This window comes from Emys orbicularis, chromosome 1, assembly GCF_028017835.1.
Source record: "Emys orbicularis isolate rEmyOrb1 chromosome 1, rEmyOrb1.hap1, whole genome shotgun sequence".
Classification (NCBI taxonomy): domain Eukaryota; kingdom Metazoa; phylum Chordata; order Testudines; family Emydidae; genus Emys; species Emys orbicularis.
In genome coordinates, this window is record NC_088683.1 from 185,306 (window position 1) to 195,497 (window position 10,192).

Genomic DNA, 10,192 nt, shown 5'->3' on the forward strand with positions numbered 1-10,192 from the left:
TTATTAAAAAATGAGAGAGAGAGAGAGAGAGAGAGAGAGAATGGTTAAAAGATCAATATACATACAGACATGAGTTCAATTTTTAAGGTTCAGATTCATAGCAGAGCATCTTCGCAAGCAGGCTGGCTAACCTAGTGAGTAGGGCTTTAAACTAGGTTCACTGGGAAGGAGACCAAAGCCCTGAGGTAAGTGGGGAAATGGGATACCGGGAGGAAGCACGAGCAGGAGAGCGCAAGAGGGGAGGACTCCTTGTCTCATACTGAGAAAACGGGACAATCGTTGAGATCGATACATTAAGCAGGGCCGGCTCTAGGTTTTTTGCTGTCCCAAGCAAAAAAATTTTTGGCTGCCCCCCAGCCCTGGGATCTCTCCCTCCCTCCCCCCCCAACTGCACCCTCCTGCTGCCCCAGCCCTGGGTCACTGGTAACTCGCTCCCAGGGCAGGTCATTCAGCAGGAATTTTGGATGTGCACAGAACACAGACAGGATTGGTTCCCATATGGTTACAGAACTGCAGTAAAGTGAAACAATTTTCAGCTTGTGTGACTGGAGGATATCTGGAAGCATATTATAAGACTGTCCTACATAAATGAGGAAAAGTTGAGGTTCCTTTATTATTCTTTTGTTCCATTCTTTGTTTCTATAGGGAATGCACTATCACGGTCTTCCTTTTAAACAAATAAAACTAAAACTTAAAAAAAAAAAAAAGCAATGGCTGTTGAAAATAGTAAAGCTTTAGATACAGTACCAGGCACTTAGGAGGATTTCCACTTCTGAGCTATGGAAGCAGAAATTGACTTTTCCTCTCCAGATATAGCTAATATTCAGAAAGGGAATCTAGCACCTGCCTTCCAGATTTGAACACCCTCAAAATTCAGGAGTGCTCAAGCTCAATTTGGGCTGGGGGAGCAGGGGGTGCGGGTAGGGGCCAGAGCTGGGGTGGCAGGGGTGCAGGGGGGGAGAGCCCAGGGCTGGGGGAGCAGGGGAGTGCAGGTGGGGGCCAGAGCTGGGGCTGCAGGGGGTGTGGGCGGGGGAGAGCTCAGGGTTGGGGTGGCAGGAGGTGCGGATGGGGGCCAGAGCTGGGGCGGCCGGGGATGTGGGGGGGGGGGAAGAGCCCAGGGCTGGGGCGGCAGGGGGTGTGGGCGGGGGAGAGCCCAGGGCTGGGGCGGCAGGAGGGTGCAGGTGGGGGCCAGAGCTGGGGCAGCGGGGGGTGGGGGGCGGAAAAAAACCTAGAGCTGGCTCTGTTCCTACCATTCACAGCAAGCTGCAGATTTCAGTTCCATACTCCTTCCCCCACCCTTTCCTGTTGCTAGTGGCCAGTGGAATGCTTTCCCTGCTCCAGGGCTGGCTCTATAGACAGGGAGCTAACCAAGGAACTACAGCTCCCAGGCTGTATTCTTGCGCCCCTTGCAAATCTGCCGCCCCAAGCAACTGCTTGCTTTGCTGGTGCCTAGAGCCGGCCCTGACATTAAGTGCCTATACACCAGGGGTAGGCAACCTTTCAGAAGCGGTGTGCCGAGTCTTCATTTATTTACTTTAATTTAAGGTTTTGCGTGCCGGTAATACATTTTAACGTTTTTTAGAAGGTCTCTCTCTATAAGTCTATATATTATATAACTAAACTATTGTTGTATGTAAAGTAAACAAGGTTTTCAAAATATTTAAGAAGCTTCATTTAAAATTAAATTAAAATGCTGATCTTACGCCACCAGCCTGCTCAGCTCGCTGCCAGCCTGGCGTTCTGTTCACCTAGGCCGGCAGCGGGCTGAGGGGGCCTGACCTCTGAAGCCCCCCACACCCCCAGAAGGGTGGGTGTGGGGGGCTTCAGAGGTCAGGGCAGAGGGCTGGAGGGGTGTGGGGAGGGTGCAGGACAGAAGGCTGGGGGTGTGGGGAGCTTCAGAGGTCAGGGCAGAGGGCTGGGGGTGTGTGGAGGTGCAGGGCAGAAGGCTGGGGGTGTGGGGGGCTTCAGAGGGCAGGGCAGAGGGCTGGGGGTTTGTGGAGGTGCAGGGCAGAAGGCTGGGGGTGTGGGGGCTTCAGAGGTCAGGGCAGAGGGCTGGAGGGGTGTGGGGGGGTGCAGGGCAGAAGGCTGGGGGTGTGGGGGGCTTCAGAGGTCAGGGCTGGAGGGATGTGGGGGGTGCAGGGCAGAAGGCTGGAGGGGTGTGGGGGGCTTCAGAGGTCAGGGCTGGAGGGATGTGGGGGGTGCAGGGCAGAAGGCTGGAGGGGTGTGGGGGGCTTCAGAGGTCAGGGCTGGGGGCGTGGGGGTGCAGGGCAGAAGGCTGGGGGTGTGGGGGGCTTCAGAGATCAGAGCAGAGGGCTGGAGGGGTGTGGGGGTGCGGGGCAGAAGGCTGGGGGTGTGGGGGGCTTCAGAGCTCAGAGCAGAGGGCTGGAGGGGTGTGGGGGATGCAGCGCAGAAGGCTGGGGTGTGGGGGACTTCAGAGATCAGAGCAGAGGGCTGGAGGGGTGTGGGGGGTGCAGGGCAGAAGGCTGGGGGTGTGGGGGGCTTCAGAGGTCAGGGCAGAGGGCTGGGAGTGTGGGGGGGAGGGCAGAGGGCTGGGGTGTGTGTGGAGGTGCAGGGCAGAAGGCTGGGTGTGTGGGGGGGTTCAGGGCAGAGGGCTGGGGTGCTCGGCTCATGGGGGTGCTCCCAGCCCTCTGCCCTGAGCGGCTCATGGCAGGGGGCTGGGAGGGATATGTCCTGTTCCACCCCCTTCCCTAAGGCCCCGTCCCTACCTCTTCTCTGCCTCCTTTACCCAGGGCCGGCTTTAGCAAGGGGCCGCGGAGCTGCCGCACGCCGGCTGAAGCTCCGGCCAGGATAGCGGGGCCTCGGGGCTTTTGCGGAGCAGCGAGCACGCTGCCACTCCTCCCCCCTCCCTTTGCAAGGGCTGGCGCAGGGAAGGAGAGGAGGAGGGGCAGGAAAGCAGGCTGCACCACGGCTGGGGGAGGGAGGGAGCTTGGCTGCTGCAAGAAGAAGCTTCTGCCTCCTGCCCCAGCAGGGGAGAGCGGTGGGCGGGGGGGCTGAGTGCGGCTGGGGGTCGGAACCGCGGCAGGCAGCCGCGTACCATTCAAAATCGGCTCACGTGCCGTGTTTGGCACGCGTGCTGTAGGTTGCCAACCCCTGCTATACATACTTAATGTATCTTAAGTGCCTATACACAAATGCAAGAAGCCTGGGAAACAAGCAGGGAGAACTGGAAGTCCTGGCATAGTCAGGGAACTATGATGCGATTGGAATAACAGAGACTTGGTGGGATAACTCACATGACTGGAGCACTGTCATGGATGGATATAAACTGTTCAGGAAGGACAGGCAGGGCAGAAAAGGTGGGGGAGTTGCGTTGTATGTAAGAGAGGAGTATGACTGCTCAGAGCTCCGGTATGAAACTGCAGAAAAACCTGAGAGTCTCTGGATTAAGTTTAGAAGTGTGAGCAACAAGGGTGATGTCGTGGTGGGAGTCTGCTGTAGACCACCAGACCAGGGGGATGAGGTGGAGGAGGCTTTATTCCCGCAACTAACAGAAGTTGCTAGATCGCAGGCCCTGGTTCTCATGGGAGACTGTAATCACCCTGATATCTGCTGGGAGAGCAACACAGCCGTGCACAGACAATCCAGGAAGTTTTTGGACAGTGTAGGGGACAATTTCCTGGTGCAAGTGCTGGAGGAACCAACTAGGAGCCAGGGCCGGCTCTAGGCACCAGCAAAGCAAGCAGTTGCTTGGGGCGGCAGATTTGCAAGGGGCGCAAGAATACAGCCTGGGAGCTGAGAACCAACAGGGGGCCCTGGGAGCTGTAGTTCCTTGGTTAGCTCCCTGCCTATAGAGCCAGCCCTGGAGCAGGGAAAGAACTACATTTCCCAGCATTCCCTTGGCCACTAGCAACAGGAAAGGGTGTGGGAAAGGAGTATGGAACTGAAATCTGCAGCTTGCTGTGAATGGTAGGAACAGAGCCAGCTCTAGGTTTTTTTCCGCCCCCCACCCCCCGCCCTGGGCTCCCTCCTGCCCACACCCCCTGCTGCCCTAGCTCTGGCCCCCACCTGCACCCTCCAGCTGCCCCAGCCCTGGGCTCCCCCCCCCCCCACCGCCCACAACCCCTGCCGCCCCAGCTCTGGCCCCCACCTGCACTCCCCTGCCGCCCCAGCCCTGGGCTCTTCCCCCCCCCCCCCGCACCTCCTGCTGCCCTAGCTCTGGCCCCCACCTGCACCAGCACTGGGCTCTCCCCCGCCCACACCCCCTGCCGCCCCAGCCCTGGGCTCTTCCCCCCCCCCCCCGCATCCCCGGCCGCCCCAGCTCTGGCCCCCATCCGCACCTCCTGCCACCCCAACCCTGAGCTCTCCCCCGCCCACACCCCCTGCAGCCCCAGCTCTGGCCCCCACCTGCACTCCCCTGCTCCCCCAGCCCTGGGCTCTCCCCCCCCTGCACCCCTGCCCCCCCAGCTCTGGCCCCTACCCGCACCCCCTGCCGCCCCAGCCCTGGGCTCTTCCCCCCCACCCGCACCTCCTGCCGCCCCAGCCCTGGGCTCTCCCCCAAAGAAGGAATTGGGGGACTAAATGGACGGTGCACCTCTCTATCTGAAGCCTAGCAAGGGAGGTATGTGGATCCCACTAGAATTTAAAATGAAAAGTAAGGGAGGGGAGGCTCTGGACCTGGGCAGCTTTAGATACAGTACTAGGCACTTAGGAGGATTTCCACTTCTGAGCCATGGAAGCAGAAATTGACTTTTCCTCTCCAGATATAGCTAATATTCAGAAAGGGAACCTAGCACCTGCCTTCCAGATTTGAACACCCTCAAAATTCAGGAGTGCTCAAGCTCAATTTGGGCAGCTGTTACTTCATTTCCCACAAATCAAATATACTGATCCACTGTAACTTGCTGTAGAAAAAGTAGAATAAATTGAGCAAGAAATGCTTCCCAGTGGTTATTAGGACTGGAATTACTATTTTCAACAGCCATTGCTTTTTTTTTTTTTTTAAGTTTTAGTTTTATTTGTTTAAAAGGAAGACCGTGATAGTGCATTCCCCATAGAAACAAAGAATGGAACAAAAGAATAATAAAGGAACCTCAACTTTTCCTCAGTTATGTAGGACAGTCTTATAATATGCTTCCAGATATCCTCCAGTCACACAAGCTGAAAATTGTTTCACTTTACTGCAGTTCTGTAACCATATGGGAACCAATCCTGTCTGTGTTCTGTGCACATCCAAAATTCCTGCTGAATGACCCGCCCTGGGAGCGAGTTACCAGTGACCCAGGGCTGGGGCAGCAGGAGGGTGCAGTTGGGGGGAGGGAGGGGGAGAGCCCAGGGCTGGGGTGGGGGGCAGCCAAAATTTTTTTTGCTTGGGGCAGCAAAAAACCTAGAGCCGGCCCTGCTAGGAGCAGAGCTGTTCTTGACCTGCTACTCACAAACAGGGAAGAATTAGTAGGGGAAGCAAAAGTGGATGGGAACCTGGGAGGCAGTGACCATGAGATGGTAGAGTTCAGGATCCTGACACAAGGAAAAAAAGAGAGCAGCAGAATACGGACCCTGGACTTCAGAAAAGTGGACTTTGACTCCTTCAGGGAACCGATGGGCAGGATCCCCTGGGAGAATAACATGAAGGGGAAAGGAGTCCAGGAGAGCTGGCTGTATTTTAAAGAATCATTAAGGTTGCAGGAACAAACCATCCCGATGTGTAGAAAGAATAGTAAATATGGCAGGCGACCAGCTTGGCTTAACAGTGAAATCCTTACTGATCTTAAAACACAAAAAAGAAGCTTACAAGAACTGGAAGATTGGACAAATGACCAGGGAGGAGTATAAAACTATTGCTCAGGCATGCAGGAGTGAAATCAGGAAGGCCAAATCACACTTGGAGTTGCAGCTAGCAAGAGATGTTAAGAGAAACCAGAAGGGTTTCTTCAGGTATGTTAGCAACAAGAAGAAAGTCAAGGAAATCATGGGCCCCTTACTGAATGAGGGAGGCAACCTAGTGACAGAGGATGTGGAAAAAGCTAATGTACTCAATGCTTTTTTGCCTCTGTCTTCACAAACAAGGTCAGCTCCCAGACTGCTGCACTGGGCAGCACAGCATGGGGAGGAGGTCACCAGCCCTCTGTGGAGAAAGAAGTGGTTCGGGACTATTTAGAAAAGCTGGATGAGCACAAATCCATGGGGCAGGATGCGCTGCGTCCGAGGGTGTTAAAGGAGTTGGCGGATGTGATTGCAGAGCCATTGGCCATTATCTTTGAAAACTCAAGGCGATCAGGGGAGGTCCCGGATGACTGGAGAGAAGCTAATGTAGTGCCCATCTTTAAAAAAGGGAAGAAGGAGAATCCGGGGAACTACAGGCCAGACAGCCTCACCTCAGTCCCTGGAAAAATCATGGAGCAGGTCCTCAAGGAATCAATTCTGAAGCACTTAGAGGAGAGGAAAATGATCAGGAACAGTCAGCATGGATTCACCAAGGGCAAGTCATGCCTGACTAACCTAATTGCCTTCTGTGAGGAGATAACTGGGTCTGTGGATGAGGGGAAAGCAGTGGATGTGTTATTCCTTGACTTTAGCAAAGCTTTTGATACTGTCTCTCACAGTATTCTTGCCAGCAAGTTAAAGAAGTATGGGCTGGATGAATGGACTGTAAGGTGGATAGAAAGCTGGCTAGATCGTCGGGCTCAACGGGTAGTGATTAATGGCTCCATGTCTAGTTGGCAGCCGGTTTCAAGCAGAGTGCCCTGAGGGTTGGTCCTGGGGCCAGTTTTGTTCAATATCTTCATTAATGATCTGGAGGATGGCGTGGACTGCACTCTCAGCAAGTTTGCAGATGACACTAAACTGGGAGGAGTGGTAGATACACTGGAGGGTAGGGATAGGATACTGAGGGACCTAGACAAATTAGAGGATTGGGCCAAAAGAAACCTGATGAGGTTCAACAAGGACAAGTGCAGAGTCCTGCACTTAGGACGGAAGAATCCCATGCACTGCTACAGACTAGGGACCGAATGGCTAGGCAGCAGTTCTGCAGAAAAGGACCTAGGGGTTATAGTGGATGAGAAGCTGGATATGAGTCGACAGTGTGCCCTTGTTGCCAAGAAGGTTAACGGCATTTTGGGCTGTATAAGTAGGGGCATTGCCAGCAGATCGAGGGACATGATTGTTTCCCTCTATTCAACATTGGTGAGGCCTCATCTGGAGTACTGTGTCCAGTTTCGGGCCCCACACTACAAGAAGGATGTGGAAAAATTGGAAAGAGTCCTGCGGAGAGCAACAAAAATTATTAGGGGGCTGGAACACATGACTTATGAGGATAGGCTGAGGGAACTGGGATTGTTTAGTCTGCAGAAGAGAAGGATGAGGGGGGATTTGACAGCTGCTTTCAACTACCTGAAAGGGGGTTCCAAAGAGGATGTATCTAGACTGTTCTCAGTGGTAGCAGATGACAGAACAAGGAGTAATGGTCTCAAGTTGCAGTGGGGGAGGTTTGGGTTGGATATTAGGAAAAACTATTTCACTAGGAGGGTGGTGAAGCACTGGAATGGGTTACCTAGGGAGGTGGTGGAATCTCCTTCCTTAGAGGTTTTTAAGGTCAGGCTTGACAAAGGCCTGCCTGGGATGATTTAGTTGGGAGTTGGTCTTGCTTTGAACAGGGGGTTGGACTAGATGACCTCCTGAGGTCCCTTCCATCCCTGATATTCTGTGGTGAGCTTTGTAGTTGCAAAGAGTTCTTTTAGAAATAGTTCATAGGTTATAGTCCAATGTCCAAATATCATATTCAGGGTGTACCAGCATAACTGGGACCTCAGTCTTGTGACTCAAACTTCCCCTGATGAAGCCTAAGCAGATATGAGATGACAGGATCAGGACCCAAGTATCTTTTATACAATTTCATGTCCTCTTTGACAAGTTGGGAGTTCCTCTGGGAACAAAAGGTAATTAGGATGACTTTGAAGGAGGTCCCTCACCGGTACTTACCTATAGAATTAACATAAGGCAATTTGCTTGTTCCTCCACCATTCACAGCACATTTCAAAGAGAGATGAATACCAAGATATCCTGTGTTTACAATTCATTTAAATGCTAGGATATTCTTTTGATCTCTGAACTATCAGAATACAGCATAGACAGGGACTGTTGATTACATTGTCGACCCTACTCATAGATATGTAAATACACAAACATCCCTCCACATGTCTTTTGAGGGTTATTATTTTGCAGGATGTTTAACCCTTTCTGGCCATGCGTGTCAGACTCATTGAGGAGAAAGGTCTTCCATCATCTTTCAAGAGCCAGTTGGCAAATTTCCAGGCAGTCAGGGCTAGGGCTCCGTGTTTGTCATGGAGGTCACGTATTCCGTGACTTCCTGTGACCTCCATGACTTCTGCAGTGGCCAGTGTGGCCACCCTGGAGTCAGCTGCTCGGGCGGCTCTGGGGCCAGCCACACCGGCCACTGCTGTGGCAGCCCCGGGGATTGCCTGAGCAGCAACTGATGCAGCTGGTCCTGGGGGCAGCCGGAGCTGCCGGAGCTTGTTGGCTCCCAGCTGCAGTCCCAGGGCAGCCGATGCAACCACTGGTCCCTCTGGGGGGCCCCCTCCAAGGCTCCCCCTCTGGCAGCTGCTGGACCCCGCCAGCAGTGGGCCCACCCAAGACTCCCCCCCGGCAGCGCCTCCCCCTCTAAGATGCAATCAGGGGTATTTATGGTATAAGTCATGGACAGGTCACAGGCCGTAATTTTTTGTTTCTTGCCTGTGACCAGTCCATGAGTTTTACTAAAAAGACCCGTGATTAAATTGTAGCCTTAGTCATGGCCCATTATCAATACCATCTGTGGGAAAAGATGACGTTTCTCCAAGATTTAGCAGACTATAGGAGAAGATTGCCAAACTCCATCTTAGTGGAGGCTCAGAAGGTAGCCAAGCATTCCCTTAGGGCTTCTTCAATGCCTCAGACTCTGCTGCCAGAGTGTTGGCTTCAGCTGTGACTCTCAGGAGGCATGGATGGCTTTGATCCTCTCCTCTGGCCATGGACACTAGAAGTCATCTGGAGAAGCTCCCCTTTGAAGGGGAAGGTCTTGTCAGTGAAAAGACTGATGATGTATTGGAAAAGCTGAAGGACACAAGATCGACAGCTCATTCTCAAGTTGATTCCAACCACCTGAACAAGACACTCCTCCTGATACCAAAGGCAATACTACCCCCAACTTTCAACACCCTATTTTCTTCAATTTAAAGCCCCCAGCAATTCCAGCAACCTGCAACTTCACAGTCATCACAAAAAGTGGTCTTTCATCAAGGCACCAAACTCAAATAATCTGCTTCCTCATCAGTATTCTCTTCCTGGAACACCAAGCCTCAGTTTGGACAAGGCACCTGAGAGTCTAGAATCAGCCAAAAAACATCCTTTGGGGACAGGCTAGGTCATTGACAACTGGAGGCAGATCACATCAGATCAATGGGTCTTAGTGGAATGGGGCTACACCATTCAATTCAAAATACTGCCTCCCTCCAAGTCCCCCCACCTGTCCTTCTTCAGGTACTACTCTGAGGTGAATCCTCACACAGAAGTGGAGAAGTTGCTTCTGAGAGGAGCAGTCAGATACGTTCCTGCTAGCCTGAAGGGTCAGTGGTTTTACTTCCAATATTTTTTGGTGCAAAAGAAGGCTAAGGGTGGGGGTGCAGACCAATATTACATTTAAGGGAACTGAACACGTACATCTGGAAATTCCAGTTCTGTATGCTAATCCTGGCATCAGTAATCCCCTCAATATTGGTTATGGGCTAGTTTGCAACTTTCGATCTAAAGGATGCTTATTTCCATATCGCAATTCCTTGACAACATCAAACTTACTGCCATTTCATGGGGGCTGGGCACCATTTCCAGTACAAGGTGCTTCCATTTGGCCTTTCCATGGCACCCAGAGTGTTTTACAAAGTGCCTCTCTTTGTAGTGGCATATCTGAGGAAGTAGGGTATTTTCATTTACTCTTATTTGGATGATTGGCTACTTAAGGCAGATGGGTGCGAGACCCTGTTAAACCACATAGCTTCCATGAAGTATATAGCTTGTTCTGGAACAGTAGGTATGGGGGGAAAAGGAAGCAGCATTGCGCTGTACGTCAAGGATGTAAACACTTCCTCCAAGGTCCAAGAGGAAGTGAGTGGCAGGCCTACTGAGAGTATCTGGTTGAGGATAAAAGGAAAAAGAATAGTAGTGCTGTTACGGTCGGGAT